This window comes from Carya illinoinensis, chromosome 4, assembly GCF_018687715.1.
Source record: "Carya illinoinensis cultivar Pawnee chromosome 4, C.illinoinensisPawnee_v1, whole genome shotgun sequence".
NCBI lineage: Eukaryota > Viridiplantae > Streptophyta > Magnoliopsida > Fagales > Juglandaceae > Carya > Carya illinoinensis.
The window spans coordinates 23,807,409-23,828,157 of NC_056755.1; the positions used below are offsets into that span (position 1 = coordinate 23,807,409).

Genomic DNA, 20,749 nt, shown 5'->3' on the forward strand with positions numbered 1-20,749 from the left:
CGCTTATCACAATTTACTGCATTTGTATGCTCTCAATCCTTTCCAAACTCACATGAAAACTTAAGCAAAAGAGTTCTCTAGCTACATGTGTCAAACCACCATCTTACCACAAAGCTTGGATAAGTGCATTAAGGATTCTGTGAATGTTTCAGCAAAAAATGATCTGGTGGGTTTGATGAATTCACGAAGATGGCTATGAATGAGAATGAGTACACATGTGAAAATGATGCACGTATGATGCAAATTAAAAAAAAATGACACATGAAAATATGCCACAGAGTTCCAACAAGCATTTTAAAAACAGAATTTGCACCACCACCCCCCAACTTAAATGAAACATTGTCCTCAATGTTTAAGAATCAAAATTGAATGGGGAGTAACTGAAAATGGTAGACTACACCTGATGAGTGACGTGGGTAGCTCCCTAAACACCAAAGATGGTAATCTGAAATGACAAAATGAAACTATCATGCAATCAAAAACAAAGAAAACAACAGCAAACAAAAATAAATGAAAGAAAATAAGAAAAAAACAAAAACAAAACAAAGCAAAACAAAATAAATAAAGAAACACATACCTTGGTGGTGTGGTCAAGGTTGATAGACTGGATCCACAAGTGGAATGTCTTCCACTTCCGGAACTTGCCTATCAATTAATATTTTAAGGCGTTGACCATTTACTTTAAAGATCCGATCATCCTTAGGATCTTCTATTTCTACTGCCCCATTTACAAAAATATTTTTCACTAGAAATGGGTCAATCCACCTAAACCGAAGTTTTCCTTTGTGCTTGTGAGATCCAAAATCATATAAGCATATTCGGTCATTAGGTTTAAACCTCTTCCTAAGAATATTTTTATCATGAAACGCTTTCATTTTAACCTTATAGACTTTAGACTTAGGCAAAGATTTCAATTTAACTCTTGGTGCTTTCATACTTACAGGAATCTGTTTTCCACATTTCTTAGGCAACTCCTCAAATTTATGTTGCCAAACCTGTGTGCCATAATCCTGAGTTTCATCAAAAACAACACAAATATCAATAACATCAGATGAATCACTAACAGATGTATTAAACTCAGAATTCACAAGGGAATATTCAAGGGGATCAAAATCATGAGTTGTGTGAACTCCCTTGTCTATGAGTGCATCAATCATATACGTTTGGTGGCACTCGTCATCTGTTGGCTGCTTCTCAATATAGAAAATGTTGACCTCCATGGTCATGTATCCAAAAGATAACCTCATCAACCCATTCCTGCAATTTATAAGTGCATTACCATAGCAAGGAAAGGTCTACCTAATATGAGAGGAACTTTAGAGTTAGACTCAACAACTGATTGAGTGTCCAAAATTAAGAAATCAACAGGATAATAAAACTTGTCAATTTGGATCAAAACATCCTCAACTATCCCTCTCGGTTTCTTAACTGAACGATCAGCCAACTGAAGCACGACAGAAGTAGGCTTAATTTCACCCAAACCAAGTTGCAAATAAATGGAATAAGGCATCAAATTAACACTAGCTCCTAGATCTAGCAAGGCTTGTCCAAACTCATGATTCCCAATATTACATGCAATGGTTGGACAACCAGGATCCTTGTACTTAGGAGGAATTCGCTGCTCAATTAGAGCACTAACTTGCTCTGTCAGAAATGTTGTCTTCTTAACATGGTGCTTCCTCTTAACTTTACACAAATCTTTAAGAACTTTTGCATAAGTGGAAACTTGTTTAATAACATGCAAAAGAGGAAGGTTAATCTTTACCTGCCTGAGGTTCTCCAAGATTTCATTACTAGGATCCAAAGTTTGCATACCAGATTTTAAAGCTTGAGGAAATGGTACCTTAACTGGACTCTTGATTACCTCGGCATCCTTGGGGAACTCGGTGCTATCATTGCTTTGTTCCTCTTCAACATCCTCTTGCTTATCAGTTGTTGGGATGTGTAAGGACTTACCACTTCTTGTCATAATGGCATCAACTTCTTTTAAATTTTTTTGTGCCATATGCTGACCTTGGGGTGCGGATTGAGCTTGAGAAGGAAACTTGCCACGCTCATTCACACTCAAGGAGCTGATTATCTTGGATATATGACTCTTTATCTCTTTGTTTTCTTCAACAACCTGCATAATCAAAGATTCAAACTTTTGATTAGTTTTACTCTGTGCCTCAATAAAAGCATGCAAAGTGTCTTTTAAAGGACTCCTAGAAGATGAAGGTGCATGATATGGTGTAGGATATGATCTAGGGGGTTGTGCAGGCGGCTGGTTTTCAGATTTCCAACTAAAATTGGGGTGATTACGCCACTCAGGATTGTAGGTATTAGAGAAATGTGTAAAAGGCTTCTTGTACATACCTAAGGCGTTACATTGTTCCTCATACATCCATCTCATCTCAGCAAATGTGGGACACTCTTGGGTAAGGTGATCTACCCCGCCACACACAAAACATGGTCCAAAAGACTCTGCATGATTAGCCACGTGTGTTGGCTTTAAGTACTTAGTCTTCAACGCCTCTAGCCCTCTAGTGAGCATCTCAACCTTAGCTTTTAGGTTATCTTCTTCCCTGAGATGGTAAATTCCACCACCATTTAGGTTTCCTGCAGGTCGTGACCTATTTGTGCTCTCAGTAGCACTAGGTCCAGTCCAAGTGTGAGCTTTTTCAGCAAGCTCATTGAGGTATTCTATGGCTTCATCAGGATCTTTCTGTAAGAACTCACCATTACACATCATCTCCACAAATTGACGCTATCTAGGTGTAAGTCCCTCATAAAAATAGCTTACTAAGCGCCAATTCTCATACCCATGGTGAGGACACATACTCAATAGCTCCTTAAATCTCTCCCAAGACTGATACAAAGTCTCACTGTCCTTTTGTACAAAGGTGGGGATTTGTCTTTTTAAAGCATTGGTCTTATGTTGGGGAAAGTATTTATTAAAAAAGACCTGAGTCATCTCATTCCATGACCCAATAGATCGTGGTCTCAAAGAGTATAGCCAACTCTTAGCTCTATCCTTCAAAGAGAAAGGAAAGAACTTAAGTCTCACAATGTCATCAGTTGCATTTTGACTATGAAAAGTCGCAACTACTTCCTCAAACTCCCTAATGTGCACATATGGATTTTCATTTTCCAAGCCATGAAAAGTAGGGAGTAACTGTATCATCCCTGTTTTAAAATCCAATTGGCGAATATTAGCTTGAAACATGATGCATGATGGTGTGGCTGTGCGTGTAGGGTGGAGGTAATCCTGAAGGGTCCTAGTGGGTTGATCTTCATGTACACTCATTTTCTCAAAATTAGAAGAATTATCAAACAAATGATCAGAAAAATTAAACTCTGACTCTAACACAGGTCTACAAGCAAACCGACCCAAGGCGTCTCTATACCTGTGCATGCAAGGTAGAGAAAAACCCAACACTAAAAAAAAAACTACAAAAAGAAAAAGAAAATAAAAAAAGATGCAGCAAGCTAAAATAGGAAACGAAGTTACTGCCTTTACAAACTGTTGAAAAGAAAAACTATCTCACAATTCTTCTACCTTCTCCCAGGCAACGGCGCCAAAATTTGATTACGCCCAAAGAATAACGCGGTAGTTGTAGCACAGCTTTGGGGTGTCGATTCCACAGGGAGACAAATTAAAAGAATAGCAAGAGGAACAAAGAAACTAAATAAAAAATAGTAAATAAGTAATAGAGAACAAAGATTAATTTTAAATGTAAATTCAAGTGAAACAAAATGATTAACAGAAAAAGTACTCAAATTTAACAAATAGTAGAGCGTCGGGAATCCCTTGCACAAATCTGGTATTTTAATTATTCTTAATTCATTGGATAACTCAATTAGGAACTCAATTCCCGCAATTCCCAATCGGAAGGTATAGATTTATAAACCAGACTTAAATCAAATGTAACCCTTTGAAAAAAACATTCACCACTTTTAAAAAACGTGAATTACTACCCTTATTGATAAAATCCAATGACGACAATATACTCAGGAAGCGATATTGCAGCAGAAAACTAAATCAATATAGATAAATAATTGATCCAAACATAATCAAAGAACTAATCCATTCAATAGAAAAAGCATGACTGAATCCATAAACACAATAAATTCTATGATTATTCGGAGAAGAAAACATCAACGATGAATTGAGAATGATAAAACAAAAGAGTTTTAGCAATTGAAAATCAAATACATGAATTAAGACTAAATTAGAAATACCATCTAATGTGCAAGTTCATCCCTAACCCTACTTGAGAATTTAGTTACCCATAAATACAATGGACAACAAAAATCTCCAGAGAAAACTGAAGCGAACGGTGACCATGGAAGTGATTTTCTCCTCTCTTCAGATCTGCCTCTTGTGCCTTTTCCTCCCCTCCATTTCGTGCTAATGATATGCTTATATAGGGTAAGAAAGAAACCCTAATGTCCTCTTGATTTCCGCATAAAAAAAATCGCCTAAATTTTAGGACTTATCTTGGCAGCCACGTACATCCTTCAGGAGTTTGAATTTGGAAATCCTTATTAGAGACAAAGTTATAGCCCTTTAAGATAGCTTTCCAATGCATCAAGAATCGTAGCAATCCGATAAATGAGTAAAAAGATACAGTCAAAAGACTAAAGTATATCCAGACTGTCTCCTAGCGAATTTCGGACTTGGACTTCTTGTGGTTTCATTTTGTGATTTTTTTCTTTTTCTTTTCTTCCAAATTGCTCTCAAAGCCCATGAATGTCCTCCTTTGAATTTGGCTGGGCTTGACTTGCTCTTTTACAAACTCTGAAATTAGACATAAAAAAACTGCTTAGGAGTATCCCGACGTAAATAGAAATTCAATTTAAGAATACACATTAATTCCTATGATTTCTATTCACATTTTAGTATTTTAGTCCAATAATAGGGTATATAGAGTGCACTTTCGCACACTCATCAAAACACCAAATTTAGACCCATTCTGTGATGACCCGCTTTTACGTGTATTTTCACTGAAAGAGTTGTTTTTAATTTAATTAATATAATAATTCTTTTATTTTAAATTATAGTATTTTAATTATTTTTATTTTATTTGTTGTGGTGTTTAATTTATTTTAGTCGTTTTATATTTTTAAAATCGTTTTCGGCGGATCAGTTTTTAGTTTCCGGAAGTGAGGATTGGACCTCATTTCTTTTTTTTTTCTCTTTTCTTTTTCCTTTTTCCTTTTTCATTTTTCCTTTTCTTCTTTTCCTCTTTCTTTCTTTTTCTTTTCTTCTTCTTCTTCCTCCTTCCCGTGCGCTACAAGCCTCCCTTTCTCCCTCCCATCGCCCTTAGCCTTCTTCACCCAGACCCGCCGCCACCGACTGACGTGGCCAACACCACCCCCACCGTTCACTCCCCCTCCGGCCGGTGAACATCCCCACCAAAAATCACCTCCATCCAAGCCGTCGTTAGCCCCCTACAGCCCCTTCTTTTCTCACGGTTTTGAGCTGTTTCCGGCGCCGTCGCTCCAACTCCGGCCACCATCTCTTCACAACTTCTTCCTCTACCTCTTGCCGTCCTAACCCATCCAATTTCGGCCCCGATCCATTTCCGGAGCAGCTCCCATGAGCTCAACTTCGTTCAGTCCCTTTGTGCACTTCCACCGCCGTTTCCACCGCCACCCACGGCCAAAGCTCACTTCTTTTAGCTTCATAAACATCTCTAGACCATTCCCTATCAATTTCGTATCTTGGTTTGTCCTCGTTCGGAAGTGGGTAATTTACTACCCATAGCCACAGTGTAAAATACACTGTTACATTGCTTTTCCTTTGCCGTTTGCAACACCGTGAGCTTTCAAAAAATACTGTATAACACTATAAGTATTTTCCAAACTCTACTTTTAGATTTAAATATATTATGCTCTTACAATAATTATTTATCTGTTGGTTGGTTGATTTCGGACTGAGTTCGAGGAGTGTGGGGGTCAGATGGATTGAGGACGGAGTTGCTTGGTTGGGTTGTTTGTGATTGGTTGGTTGTTTTGTGTCTTGAGGTTGCATTTACATGGTGCATTCACGTGCATTTTATTTTAATTGAGAAAAATCATGTTTTGTTGGCATAAATGGATTTTCGGTGGAGCTCCTCTGGTCACTCAGGAGTGGATAATACTGAGTGACATCCCCTGGGTTATCGCTGGGCAATGACCAGATCGCACGATACGATAACTCTGTCATGTCGACTCTGTGGTACCTAGAGTGGCGGGGACTAGAGGATGGCCTGGTCCAGGGACGCGCTGGGCGCGAGTACTGAGCATCACTCGTTTAGGTGTCACACGCGTAGATGTTGCCTACGGTGTGGCACAGGAGTCAGAGTGTGCAGATGATCCCTAGGGAAGAGCATGGTGCATGCAATAATTAGATCGGTTTTATGGTTTTGGTTACGGGCCATTTTCTGGGAAAATGGTAAGGTCTGTTTTGAGGCTATGTGATCCATTTTCTGGGAAAATGGTGGTTTTGATTTGGGCCATTATCTGGGATAATGGGGAGGACTGGTTTTAAAGGTTTTGTTTTTGGGCCAAATGGTTTTTTTGGCGTGCTTGGAAAAATATGGTTTTACGGGTCATGTGCATTGGCATTCCTTTATGCATATTGTTTGAGTTTTAATATGCTTTTATCTAGTGACGTTTGGATCTTACTTACCTGCGGCGCCATATTTGGTACCGTAGATTTTGATACAGAGTTCGAGGAGGAGGAGGAGGCTGAGCCCGAGGATGCGGCTTCGCCGGAGTTCTGAGTTGGAGTTATGCTTTGTAGTTGGTTTTAAAATAATATTTGTGGTTTGTAATATTTTATTATGTATGTTTTGAACAGTTTTGTATTAAGCTAAGAAAAATTCTGGTACTTAGTTATGAGACTTTTGCTATCCGCTGCGTGTTTCTTTTTGCATATTTGTTGCTTATACACACACTTGACACTCGTTGATAGGGTGGTGACCTGTGTTGTCATCATCCAGATGTCTCGATTTCCCCGTGTCTGTATGTGGGGATTTGAGGGCGTCACATATTCAGTTTAGGCCCTTTAAGGCTCATGAAATTGGGCACCTTAGCATTGATTTTGGCCAAGTTATTTCTACCCCCACATGGCTAATCAGATGTCTTCAAGATGGCTTAGAAGGTTCTAAAAGGGAAAAGTCAAAGAGCCACCTCACTCTTCCAAGTCTATACTCCACCATTAGAAAATATCTTGGGCTGATTTTTGTGGATTTTATTGGGTAAGCAAGGCCAACACTCAAGCCTCACTTCAGCCTCATCCTCTTCCATATCTTGTGCAAAAATATCTCCAGCCCACTCCCCATGAAATTATCTTCCTTTACACTTTTCATTGAAAGAACACCAAGCACTCTCTATGACAACTTTTAGGTGTTCTTTTGCACGCCTATTTCAAAGCTTTAAGTGTTTTATCATAAAGTTTCCTGCATATAATTTGTTCCATTTTGATAGTTTACGTAGATAGCTTATTTATTCCATTTGAAGAACATTTGGTCAGTCAAATATTGTTTAAACTCTAGAAATGTCACTCTGGGCAATAAACTGGAGAATATGTTATATTTTAGAGTTTTTTACCAAGCTAATGGATAAATCTTGGTCCGAAATTTTTATGGAGTATTGTTAACATGTGTATATGATTATTGATTGAGGATTTTTTGCATGATTAAAGGTTTGGTTGAAATATTTTCTTAGATCTAGAAACTTAAAAACTGGAAGAGGAAAAACAGTTTCTATTTTGAGGAAGTTTAAATCTTTGGTGGTTTAAATCTATTCCAATGGTTTTGATAATTTTATTTGAAGATCCTAAGCCTCTTATATACATGTTATAATATTATTTTGAAGATATTTGATACTAATTTCAAAGATATGAAATTTTATGCAAAGAGACATTTGGATAGGCCAAAGTGTGGATGTTCTTGACTAAATTTATGTTTTGGTTAATTTTAACCATGTGATCTTGAATTCGAAGATGATATATGTTTTAGGACATCTTTTTAAATCATGTGATGGTTTGGTTTGAAGATCACATCTTTATAAGTCATAGATCAAAAGGTTGATCAAAACAAGTTAGAAACAAAAATCAATGGAAATAACATATAGGAATTTCGGCCCTATGGAGTTTTAATAGTTGTTATTAGTTTAAATTTTTCTAAATTTATATTTGAGTTTAGGATAAAATTTACATGACGCATGTAAATTTTGGTAACTTTTAGAATTAGCATGCAAAATCCTTAAGTTAGAGGTAAAATAGTCATTTTCCACATGTAGAGGAAAAAATGGAAATTTTACTCTTAAGTTAGTATTTTTCCATATTCCAAATTATTAGTGATTTAGTTCTAACTTTTAGAATCACTAATTACAGTTCCTCGTGATCGCGCTTGAGCTTTCATAAGAAATGCGAAAATCGGGGTAAGTTAGCTTTTAACTTACTAGCAGTTTATTGTATATGGATGATAAGTAAAAGAACTACAGTGTATGTATTTATGTTATAATATATACCATGTCAAGTTATCATATATTTTTCTGTTACACAAAATTTAATCTGTCACAAGTTCTTCATCTTTTACACAAGATATTCTGTCATGTATTGCTATACATTACAAGTATGTCATGTTAAGTATGCCATCTATTACATATATGTCAAGTCATGTGATATTCACTGTTGCAAGTATGTCATGTTAAATATGTTGTCTATTACATGTTATGCCATGTTACGAAATGTTTCTATCTCAAGTACGTCATGTGTTTCAAGTTACGTTCAAATTTGTTATGTCTAGGATACTCGTGATGTAATCATTATGATTATCCGAGCATCTCCTTTTATAATTCACGCAAGGTTCTTTTGGCGAAATCATTTTGATTGCCAGAATTCAGTTCAATTTCAGTTATGCGGATATTCCTGGCATAATCATTCTGATTGTTAGGGTATCTTATTTAAAATACTCGTAATGGAATCATTCTGATTGTCAGAGTATTACTAGGTACTCTTGGTGTAATCATTCTGATTGTCAGAGTATTACTAGGTACTCCCGGTGTAATCATTCTAATTGCTAGGGTACGTGTTTTAAAATACTCATGATAGAATCATTCTGATTGTCTAAGTATCTTTCATGGAATATGTTGGGCGGAATCATTTTGATTGTTCACTATTCATGACGTAACAACTGGCGGAATAATTTTGATTGTTAGAATTCAAGTCCAAGTTCATATCAAGAAGTTGAGTTACATTCAGTTTCATGGGGTCCACAACAACTGTGGCACACGAAGTATGGGGTCACAGCAATTGTGACGCATACACTATATGAGGCACAGCAATTGTGACACGTAGAATATATGGAGCCACAACAACTATGGAGTATATATTTAAGCAGTTAAAGATTAAGTTTCAGATCACGCTCATGTTAAGTCAAGTTTTAGATCAAGTTCATGTTATGTTATGTTCATGTTCACGTTAAGTTTCAAGTTCATGTTTATATCACGCTATGTTCACGTTTATGTTATATTCAAGTTCACGTTCATGTCATGTTATGTTCACGTACATATTATGTTCATGTTCAAGTTCATTTTATGTCAAGTTTCAGAGCAAATTCTTGTTAAGTCAAGTTTCAGAATAAGTTCATGTTAAGTCAAGTTTCAGAGCAAGTTCATGTTATGTCAAGTTTCAGAGCAAGTTCATGTTAAGTCAAGTTTCAGAACAAGTTCATGTTAAGTCAAGTTTCAGAGCAAGTTCATGTTAAGTCAAGTTTCAGATCAAGTTCATATCAATTCAAGTTCAGTTCACGTTTCAATTTATGTTATGTCAGTTATGCTATGTTTTACGTCAAGTTATACTTTGATTGCTTATGAATTTGATTACGCATTCATACTTTTACTGTCATGCATGCATCATTAGCCTATCTAGAGGTTTTTTGTTAACTTACTAAGATTTGTAATCAAATCTCAATGTGGTAGTCCCAACTACCATTTCCTCCCGAATGGTAGATCTTGTTACAGGACTTGAAGGAGAATTGAGAGCTGATCAACTAGACGCAGTCGACTGAGCGACGGTGTGACGTTAATGTTAATATAGTAGTTAATTTAAATTACTACTTGTACTATGGAGTTGCATCTTCGGTACTCTTTTGGATCATAGCCATTTTGGACTAATGTTGTGATATTAGTTGTTCAATGGGTCTTTATGTATAAAGTATGTTTTAAGCATTTGAGATATTTTCAGTTTGGTGCATAGTATTACTAAAGAAAAAAATTTATCCTTTGCGAATATTGCATAATATTAGATGCATGTTAAGAACATTGCATCTCTTATATGTCATGAACGGGGGTAGGTAACCTTATGTTGCATGTCTCAACTCTTCAAATATCCGTTCGATCCCAAATGAAATTTAGGGGTGTCGTAAGGTGTGACGCCCCCGAATCCCACATACAGACACGGGGAAAACGAGATGACCAGATGATGACAACACGGGTCACCACCCTATCGCCAAGTGCCAAATATGTGTATAAGCAACAAGTGTGCAAAAGAAAACACGCAACGGATAAACAAGTCGTATAACTAAGTACTAGAATTTTTCTTTGTTTAAATACAAATCCATTCAAAACATACATAATAAAATATTACGAGATACAAATATTATTTCAAACCAAACTACAAAGCATAACTTCCAAATCAATACTCCGGCGGAGCCGCCTCCTTGAGTTCAACCTTTTCCTCCTCCTCGATCTCTGCATCAAAATCTACGGTACCAAAAATAGTGCCGCAGGTAAGTAAAGATCCAAACGCCACAAGATAAAAACACATTAAAATTCAAACAATATGCATGAAAGAATGCAAATGCACATATCCCAAAAAAAACACATTTTTTCCATGCACGCCAAAAATCCCATTTGGCCCCAAAAAAGTATTACTTTCCAACTCACGCCAAAAGTCTCATTTGGCCCAAAACATATCCTTTAAACATAACCTCGCCATTATCTCTGATAATGGCCCAAAAACCAGACCGTCAGAGCACTGTAGGCGGGAATGACAGGCAGGACTCTACCACCATCCCTACTTACCACCGTCCCTACGCGTGCACCTAGGCAGGAATCATAGGCGGGATTCCACCACCGTCCCTGCTTACCACCATCCCTCCGCATACACCGTAGGCGGAAATCACAGGTGGGATTTTACCACCGTCCCTACTTACCACCATCCTACACGTGCCTCTGACTCGAACCAGTCAGTCCAACCGTTCACATATACTATAAATCATTTCTCGCTTATAAGCCCAGTTTCCATTTTACAAACACATGTACATGCATGCAACTACACAAAAACCCGATTTTTCATTTTTTAAACATGAACATGCGTGCACTATACAATGCAAACATCAAGGCACAAATATCTCAAACAAATATCAACATCAACCCAACAACTCCGTCCTCAATCCATCCGACCCCCAAACTCCTCGGACTCAGTCTGGAATCAACCAACCAATTCAATAATTTATTATAAGAGCAAATGTATTTAAATCTAAAAGTAGAGTTTGGAAAATACTTACAGCACTATAAGGTATTTTTTGAAGACTCACGACATTGCAAACGGTGGAGAAAAAGCAACGTAATAGTGTATTTTACACTGAGGGCGTGGGTAATAAATTACCCACTTTTGAACGGGGACAAACCAAGACACGAAATTGATAGGGAATGGCCTTGAGATGTTTATGAAGTTAAAGGAAGCGAGCTTTGGCCGTGGGTGACGGTGGAAACGGAGTTGATCTCGTGGGAGCTGCTCTGGCAATGGATCGGGGCAAAAAATGGGTGGGTTATGACGGCAAGAGGTAGGCAAAGAAGTGGTGAAGAGGTGGTGTCCGGAGGTGGAGCGACGGCGCCGAAAACGGCTCAAAACCGTGCGGCTTAGATGTATTGTAGGGGGTGATCGGCGGCACGGCGGCACGGATGAAGCTGGAAATTGGTGGGGTGGTGTGCCGGCCAGAGGGGAGTTGACCGGTGGGGGTGGTACCGACCACGTCGCTAGCGAGCGGCGGGTCTGGGTGGGGAACAGGTCGGCGACGAGAGAGAGGAGAGAGGGAGTTCATCCGTGCGGGAGGGGAAAACCGGGAAAGAAAATAAGAAGAAAAAAGAAAGAAAATGAAAGAAAAAGAGAAAGAAAAAGAAAACAAAAAAAAAAGAAAAGGAAAAAAGAAAAGATGAGGGAAAGAAATTAGGTTCAATCCTTACCTCCCGAGTCCAAAAACTGATCTGCCAAAAACGATATTAAAAATATAAAACGACCAAAATAAATTAAACACCACATCAAATAAAATAAAACTAATTAAAATATAATAATTTAAAATAAAAGAACTAATATATTAATTAAATTAAAAACCCCTTCAGTGAAAATACACGTAAAAACGGGATGTCACACAAGGGCTGTTGACGGTTGGAGAAAAGGGTAGAGGTGAGAGAGAGAGAGAGAGAGAGAGAGAGAGAGAGAGGAAAGGATAAAGTGAAGAAAAAAAGCTAGGGGCTTCGGTATTTAATCCAGACCCTTCATCTTGGGATTCTCAAAACGATCTAATAGTGAGTTTAAATACTAATTTGAAAATGCGTAAACATTTATTTTATTTAAAACACTAAGAGGAAATAAAATAGAATATTATTTTATAAACTAAAGTTCATAAAGTAATATGCCTTCATCATTAATTAAAATGATGAGTCTTGTTTATTATTTGAAGAGAATAAAACCATTTAAATTAATTTAGAGTTTTCAACAAATTTTAAATCTTGTAATATTTTTAAATGACTAAAATCATTTAAATTAAACAATTTTTCACAGTTATAATATTTTTGAACTCTTCAAAAATATTGTTATTGTTATTTAAAAACAGGTTTAGTTTGATAACACTAGAAATATTACATATAAATATCTAGGACATTTAAAATATTTGTAACCTTTAAAATACTGGACTTGCTTTAAAATCTGTTTTGTATCTTTTGAAAAAATGTCATCGAGATTCAGCACGCAAAACGAGGCTCATAACTATAAAAGAAAGAAAGAGTGAGTTGTTAAATGTAATAGTATCTTTCTAAGAAAAAGTTGTTTTTATGAAAAAAATTCTGCATACTTGACTTTGATTTAGAAGGATTATTAAAAAAGTTTTTATAATGTTTATATTTTTGTTTTGGCATGTATCACGAGTCTGCTTTGTCAAAAACACATCTTTTAATATCAAGAAGTTTTTCAAAATTTATTTTTCTGTGTGTAAAGTTTTTAACAATCTTTCCTAAATCAGTCACTTTCTTCTTCACCTAATGAATTTCATCTTTTGAAACAATGTTTTCTTTTTTTAAAATATCAATTTCATTTGTTAAAATAGAATTTTTCTTTTTCAAAACAGTATATTTGATACCTAATTTTTCAAATTCCTCATATATTTCTTTCAAAACATTTTGCAATTCCTCATATGAAGGATTTTCAATATTATCAATATTTGTTACTTCAGTGTCATATTTAGTCATAAGACAAAAATTTGTTGATTCTCCATTACTTGATTCGCTGTCTAAGCTACTTGAATCATCATCTCATGTAGCTTTAATTGTTTTCTTGCTCTTGTTTCGATCTTTCTTTAGTAGAGGATAATTTTCCTTGATATGGCCAGGCATATTACATTTATAGTAAGTTAAATAGTCAGTTTTACCTATATCTTTCTCGAAAACTTTTTGAAGGATTTCATTGAAGAAGATTTATTTCTCTTTAAGAATCTCCAGATTCTCTTTGTTATTATTGCAATTTCTTCATCTTTGTCGTCACTTTTATCATCTTCACTTTCACTTTCATGAGAAACAACTTTAAGTGTCAAGTTCTTCTTTGGCTTTCCTTCTTCTTTTCCTCTTTTCAATATGTACTCATCGATAGTAAGTAACCCGATGAGTTCATTTACTTTGAGTTTCAAAAGATCTTTAGCTTCAATAATCATCGTCACTTTTGATTCCTAGTGTTTTGGTATAAAGTTGGTAATCTTTCTCACTATCTTCATGTTGGAATAGACTCTGCCAAGGGCTGTCAAGTTGTTTATGATGTTAGTAAAATGAGTTTACATAGAAGAAATAGATTCATCATCATTCATATTAAACATTTTATATTCATAAGTAAGAAAATAAATTTTTGATTTCTTGACTTATGAAATTCTTTCATAAGTTATTTCCAAGTTATACAAATTTCTTTTGTCGTCTCACAAGTCATTATTCTATTGAACTCATTCTCATTGAGGGCATTATATTGGAGATTTATAGTCGTTGAATTCAACGTTAAAATTCTCTTGTATTCACAATCCAAATTTTCTTCTTCCTTTTTGACCTATACTCCATCAATAACATTTGTTGGGATATAAGATTCGTTTATAATGTATTTCCAAATGTCTCAAACATGAGCCTAAAGGAAGATTTTCATTCTAACTTACCAGAATGTATAATTGTCTTCGTAAAATAGTGGAAGCTGACTACTAGATTAGCATTCACCAAATGTAACTGTAATGTTAGCAATAAGATCTTAACTCAAAAGGTAGTTAATCTTACAAGAGAGCCACTGGTGAAGCAGCAATAAATATAAAGAGTAAGGATAAAATATAAGCAAACTTAGTATTTTAACGAGGTTTACCCCCACCGCCTATGTCCTCGACTCAAACTACCCCTTAAAAATTTACAAATTCACTATTCAACCTCTTTTAGATGGAGAAAGACATCTATTACACCTTTTAGCATCATTGCTGCAAATAATTCATATAGAATACCCTCTACACTTGTAATTACCTTACACACAATGATTAGAACACTTTCTACACTTGCAAACATTTTCTACACTTGCAATCACTTTACACGGGATGATTCAACTATTCCCTATGTATAATACCTTCTACACGCATAAGTGTTATGCACACTCTTTTACTGATACAAGAGTTGATTGTGATTAGGTTATTAGAAAACATTCCACAATGAGTGAAATAAGAACAATACAGCAAAAATTATATCCTTCTCAAAATCAATAAGGGTTAAAGCTCAATGCTTAGATAATAGTGATTGAAAGTTTTGAATAAATGTTGTAAAACTTGCTGTGACGCATCCAAATCCCACGTACGAACACGTGGAAATCGAGACGTCGGAATGATGACAACACGGGTCACCATCCTATCGTCAAGTGTCAAGTGTGTGTACATGCAACAAGTGTGCAAATAAAAACACGCAGCGTATAACAAAAGTCATATAACTAAGTACCAAAATTTTTGTTTATTACAAATCTGATTAAAACATACATAATAAAATATTACAAGTCACAAATATCGTTCCAAAACCAAACTACAAGGCATAAAACTCCAAATCAAAACTCTGGCGAAGCCGCCTCCTTGGGCTCAGCCTCCTCCTCCTTCTCGACAACTGCATCAAAATCTACAGTACTAAAATGGTGCTATAGGTAAGTAAAGATGCAAACACCACAAGATAAAAACATATTTATTCAACAATATGCATGAAAGAATGCCAAAAGCACATATCCCATAAAACCTCAGTTTTCCACACAAGCCAAAATCCCATTTTGGTCCAAAAGATATCCTTTAAACATAACCTCGTCATTATTCCTGATAATGACCCAAAACCAAACCATCAGAGCACTGTAGGTGGGAATCCCAATCGAGACTCTACCACCATCCCTGCTCACCACCGTCCCTACGCGTGCACCATAGGCGGGAATCACAGGCGGGATTCTACCACCGTCTCTGCTTAGCACCGTCCATACTCCGCGTGCACCGTAGGCGGGAATCACAGGCGGGATTCTACCACCGTCCCTGCTTACCACCATCCCTACGCGTGCCTCTGACTCAAATCAGTCAGTCCAACCGTTCACATATACCATAAATCATTTCTCACTTACAAGCCCAGTTTTCATTTTACAAACACATGTACATGCATGCAACTACACGAAAACTCGGTTTTTCCTTTTTAAACATGAACATGCATGCACTATACAATGCAAACATCAAGGCACAAATATCTCCAACAAATATCAACATCAACCAAACAACTCCGTCCTCAATCCATCCGACCCCCGACTCCTCAGACTCAGTCCGGAATTAACCAACCAGTCAAATAATTTATTGTAAGAGTAAAAATATATTTAAATCTAAAATATAGTTTGGAAAATACTTACCGCGCTATAAGGTATTTTTCGAAGGATCACGACGTTGCAAACGGCGGAGAAAAAGTAACGTAACAGTGTATTTTACACTGTGGCCGTGGGTTGTAAATTATCCATTTTTGAACGGGGATAAACCAAGACTTGAAATTGATAGGGAATGGCCTAGAGGGATTTATGAAGCTATTGGAAGTGAGAGTTGGCCGTGGGTGGCGGTGCACGGTGGAGATCGGCCAACTTTGAGGAAAAAGGCCGAGGGAGAGTGAGGGAGAGTGAGAGCTACACACAACTCCATTGCCCATGAAATTTCTTAGGGAAGGTCATAGTGATGAGAGGAACAAGATGGTGGTGGTGAAACACCATGGGTGGCCGTGTACAGCGGCGTAGGGTGGTGCAATCGAAACTCTACCTATAGAGACCCATCGGAGAAAAAGGGAGAGTTAGGGGAAAAGAAAGACATGGGAAGGAAGCCCTTGATGTGGTGAATCCATTGGTGGTTGATTTGGCCGTGTATGGTGGCTCAAAGAGGAGAAAAAGGCTTGAAGACCTATTTGTTTGGAGGAGAAAAGAAAGAGATTGGGTGGCCGGTTTAGCACACCACCAGTGCAGTAGAGCTCGCCGATGTGGGAGGGACATGCCGGAGGTGGAGATGGGTAACGGCGGCTGGAGGTGGCACCGGCTAGGTGGGCTAAAGGAAACGGACGGAGGAAGAGGGGGGGCTATCGCACAGGTTGGGGGGAAAAAGCAGGGGAGGAAAAGAAAGAAGAAGAAAAAAAGAAAAAGGAGAAAAGAAAAAGAGGAGAAAAGAAAAAGGAAAGAAAGAAAGTGAGATCCAGTTCTCACATCTTGAGTTAAGAAACTGATCCAACGAAAACAATTTTAAAAGCTATAAAACGATTAAAATAATTTAAACACCACATCAAGCTAAAATATAATAAATAACTAATAAAAACAACAACATAATTTTAAATCCAAAAACAAACTAAAATAAATTATACAGCAATTAAAAATCAAAACGATAATTAATATAAAGAAAGCCCCACAAAACAAATATTACAACTAAATAAATCCAATTAAAATACAATAATTTAAAATAAAAGAAAATTTATTTTAATTAAATTAAAATACTCTTTCAGTGAAAATATACATAAGAATGGGATGTCACACTTGCAATTGATGTGTGTATGCTCTTGTAATTATGAATTTAAAAATCTCAATTGAGTTGTTTATAGGCATATGAGACTTAATTTTCAAATTTAAAATGATTCCCATGTCCAAAGAGAGCACCACTCACTTTTCAAAAATTTTAAATAAAAGTTTCTCAATTGTCAAAACCAACATCATTTACTTTTCAAATTTTTAAACCTATTTTTTATTTTATGCATTTGACAAAATGAGCATTATTTACTTTTCAAAATTTTCAAACAAAATCATCTACCTTTTACATATGTCAAAAGGAGCATCAATCACTTTTCAAAATTTTCAAAACTAATCTTTTAATTTTCGCATATGACAAAATGAACATTATTTACTTTTCAAAATTTTCAAACAAAATTATCTACCTTTTGCATATATCGAAAAGGGCATCAATTACTTTTGAAAATTTTCAAAGCTAATCTTTTACTTTTCGCATATGACAAATGGAGCATTATTTACTTTTCAAATTTTTAAAACAAAATCATCTACCTTTCACATATGTCAAAAAAAGTATCAATCACTTTTAAAAATTTTCAAACAAAACATGCACATGTGAAAGATGACAATCAATCATCTATCAAATTTTCAAAATTCATACTTTTAACCATGTCATGCACATGTGAACATTGACAATTAATCATCTTTCAAAAAATTCAAATTTAATTTTTAAAAATATCATGCACATGTGGAAAATGTAATTAATGCTTTATGAGAAATGATTAATTTTTAGTTTTAAACCAGTTTCGAATTTTATCAAGAGATTTACAAAATTACTCTAAGAGCTTTATTTGTGAGCTTGTTCCCTTTTGTGCTCATGCTTGGTTTATTGATATGCTTGGCTCCATTGTGTAGATAACTTGAGTTTAAAACTTCTTTATGTCTAAATTTATTTGTTATCATCAAAATTCATACGTAGATATATAATTATATGGAGCTTGAAACCTTGGGTTTAACAATAAGTTATTTTGAAACTGGCATGGGCAAATTATGTGACTTCGATATAAAATTTACATTTGTATACACCAGATGGGAGGGAACAATGCATGATACTTATGTCTTCCTTTATGCGTTGAATGAGAGATTTACAAATTTTCCATGGCCGCCTGAGGGCAATCTCCCTATGTGGTTTGGATGAAATGTGGTTAGATTATTATTATTTAGTTGATTCTACTTTCCCATGTACTGACCTTTTTTTGCCCCTATCCCAGAGAAAGGTATCACAAGAGTGGCTGTCATAGTCAACATCAATTTCGAGAGTATAAAGATTACTTTAATTACTGCCATTCCTAACTTTGTAATATTATAAAATGCACTTTTGGTGTGTTGAAAGAACGATTTAAAATTTTAAACTTAATGCTTGCATATTCAATTGGGAGGCAAGGATTGATCATGATAGCATATTGTGCGCTGCATAATTTCATTACAACAATGACTACCGACGATTAGATATTTCTAACATGGAGCAGGATGCAGCTCCTTGTTGTTGAGCATGGGGTTGGTTATGGGGCAAGATCATCTTGTAATGTTGACACGATGACTCAAGCTAACCAAGCTATAGGGGTGGCCATTGAACGTGTAATTAAAACTAAGTATATATCTAATTAAGTTATTTATTGTAGTGGTGCATTTGATAATGAAATATAGTGTATGTTTCCAAATATTTAATATTGGTACGATTCGAAATTTCAATATTATTATTTGATGAAATTTGTTGATTTTGAAATAAAATAAGTACACACATACTGTAATTTAAAACTTCAATAAACTGTGTAATTCGAAGTTAATAAAAGCTATATAGAAGTGTCTGCTGCGATGGATTCTCTAGTCAAGGAATAGATTCTCGAGTCAAGGAAATCAGGGATTTAACTATAGTTTATACGATTTATAATTTAATGATTTACTAACAGGAAAAATTAGTATATTTCGTGCGTGTGCATTTTTATGAAGGTTTGTACCTAGATTTTAAAAATTATTTTAAAATATAAAGTTTAGTTTTGGTATTGAAATATTTTTATCTTATTTTTATTTAATAATTGATATTAATTAATGGAGAACATTTAAATAACTATTACCCAATCATTTAAAAATACAAAAAATAATTGGTGGGACCCACAATTTTATCAAATCCAAAAAAAAAAAAGTTAAAACCATCTCATTTCATCTCTATAAACAAACACACATTTTCACAAATCATCTTATCTCGTCTCAATTCAAATATCTCAATACTATTTACATATATTTCAAAAATTCTAATCTCTTCACATCTCATATGCAAAAACAAACAAAGCCTTAGACCACTACAAACGAATGAAACCATTCAGTGTGGTGAAAAAAACCCAAGCTCTCCATCTTGTTCCAAAGCCGTGAGCTCATTCTCAAAGGTTCCCGAGGCCCCTGACGTACATTACTCTGTGCTTACCTCGCAGTGAGCTCATTGCCAACAGTATTTTTCAACTACATTCGGTTTCACATTTTTCTTGCTTCATCATAAATTAAGGTTCAGATATGCAATCTAGGGTACAAGTATGCAAATAGATTACTCATTTTTTAGCTCAATTTAATTTCAAAAATTTTGTCTTTATATTTGCATAATCTGTCTGGTGTTAGAAACATGTTTTATGATTACTTTGATGGTGGGTGAAATTCATTATGGTACTCTTATAATTTTGAACGCTCCATAACCAAAATTTGGGTATTGTAGTCCTAAGTTATTGTTTGGAAAAATCGAGATTGTATACACACACACACTCACCTACAAGGAAAAATAAAACATGGGATTGCGTTATTCATTGGAGACCACAAGTTTTGTATGATTTTTGGCAAATATCTATCAAAGTGTATAAAATTTGTTGTCTTCTTTCTCGAGAACTTAAATATTTGTGTTCTAATCATGAGAAAATATTTGTATGTTAAATTATGGAAATTTTCCAGCCATCCCTTCATACAACAATTCAGTTGTGCATCATTTGTGTTTCAGTTGATTTCGAAATGTATATATCATTGTTTATGTGACGCTCCCAAATCCTCACGCACGGACACGGGGAAATCGAGACGTCCGGATGATGATAACACGGGTCACCACCCTATCGACAAGTGCCAAGTGTGTGTATAAGCAACAAATATGTACGAAGAAACATGCAGCGGATAGCAAAGTCATAAACTAAGTACCAGAATTTTTCTTAGTTTAATACAAAACTGTTCAAAACATACATAATAAACTATTACAAAACAAAAATATTATTTTGAAACCAACTACAAAGCATAGACTTCAACTCAGAACTCCGGCGGAGCCGCATCCCTGGGCTCAGCCCCCTCCTCCTCCACGAACTCTGCATCAAAATCTATGGAATCAAAAATGGTGCCGTAGGTAAGTAAAATCCAAAC

The 20,749-nt window shown here is 35.7% G+C and overlaps 1 non-coding gene across 1 annotated transcript; it reads left to right on the top strand.

The window, feature by feature from the left end:
- Positions 1-2,798: 2,798 nt before the first annotated feature.
- Positions 2,799-2,906, top strand: LOC122308637. Its single transcript, XR_006242156.1, has one exon. It is a non-coding gene; the product is annotated as a small nucleolar RNA R71 (small nucleolar RNA).
- The last annotated feature ends 17,843 nt before the right edge of the window (positions 2,907-20,749 follow it).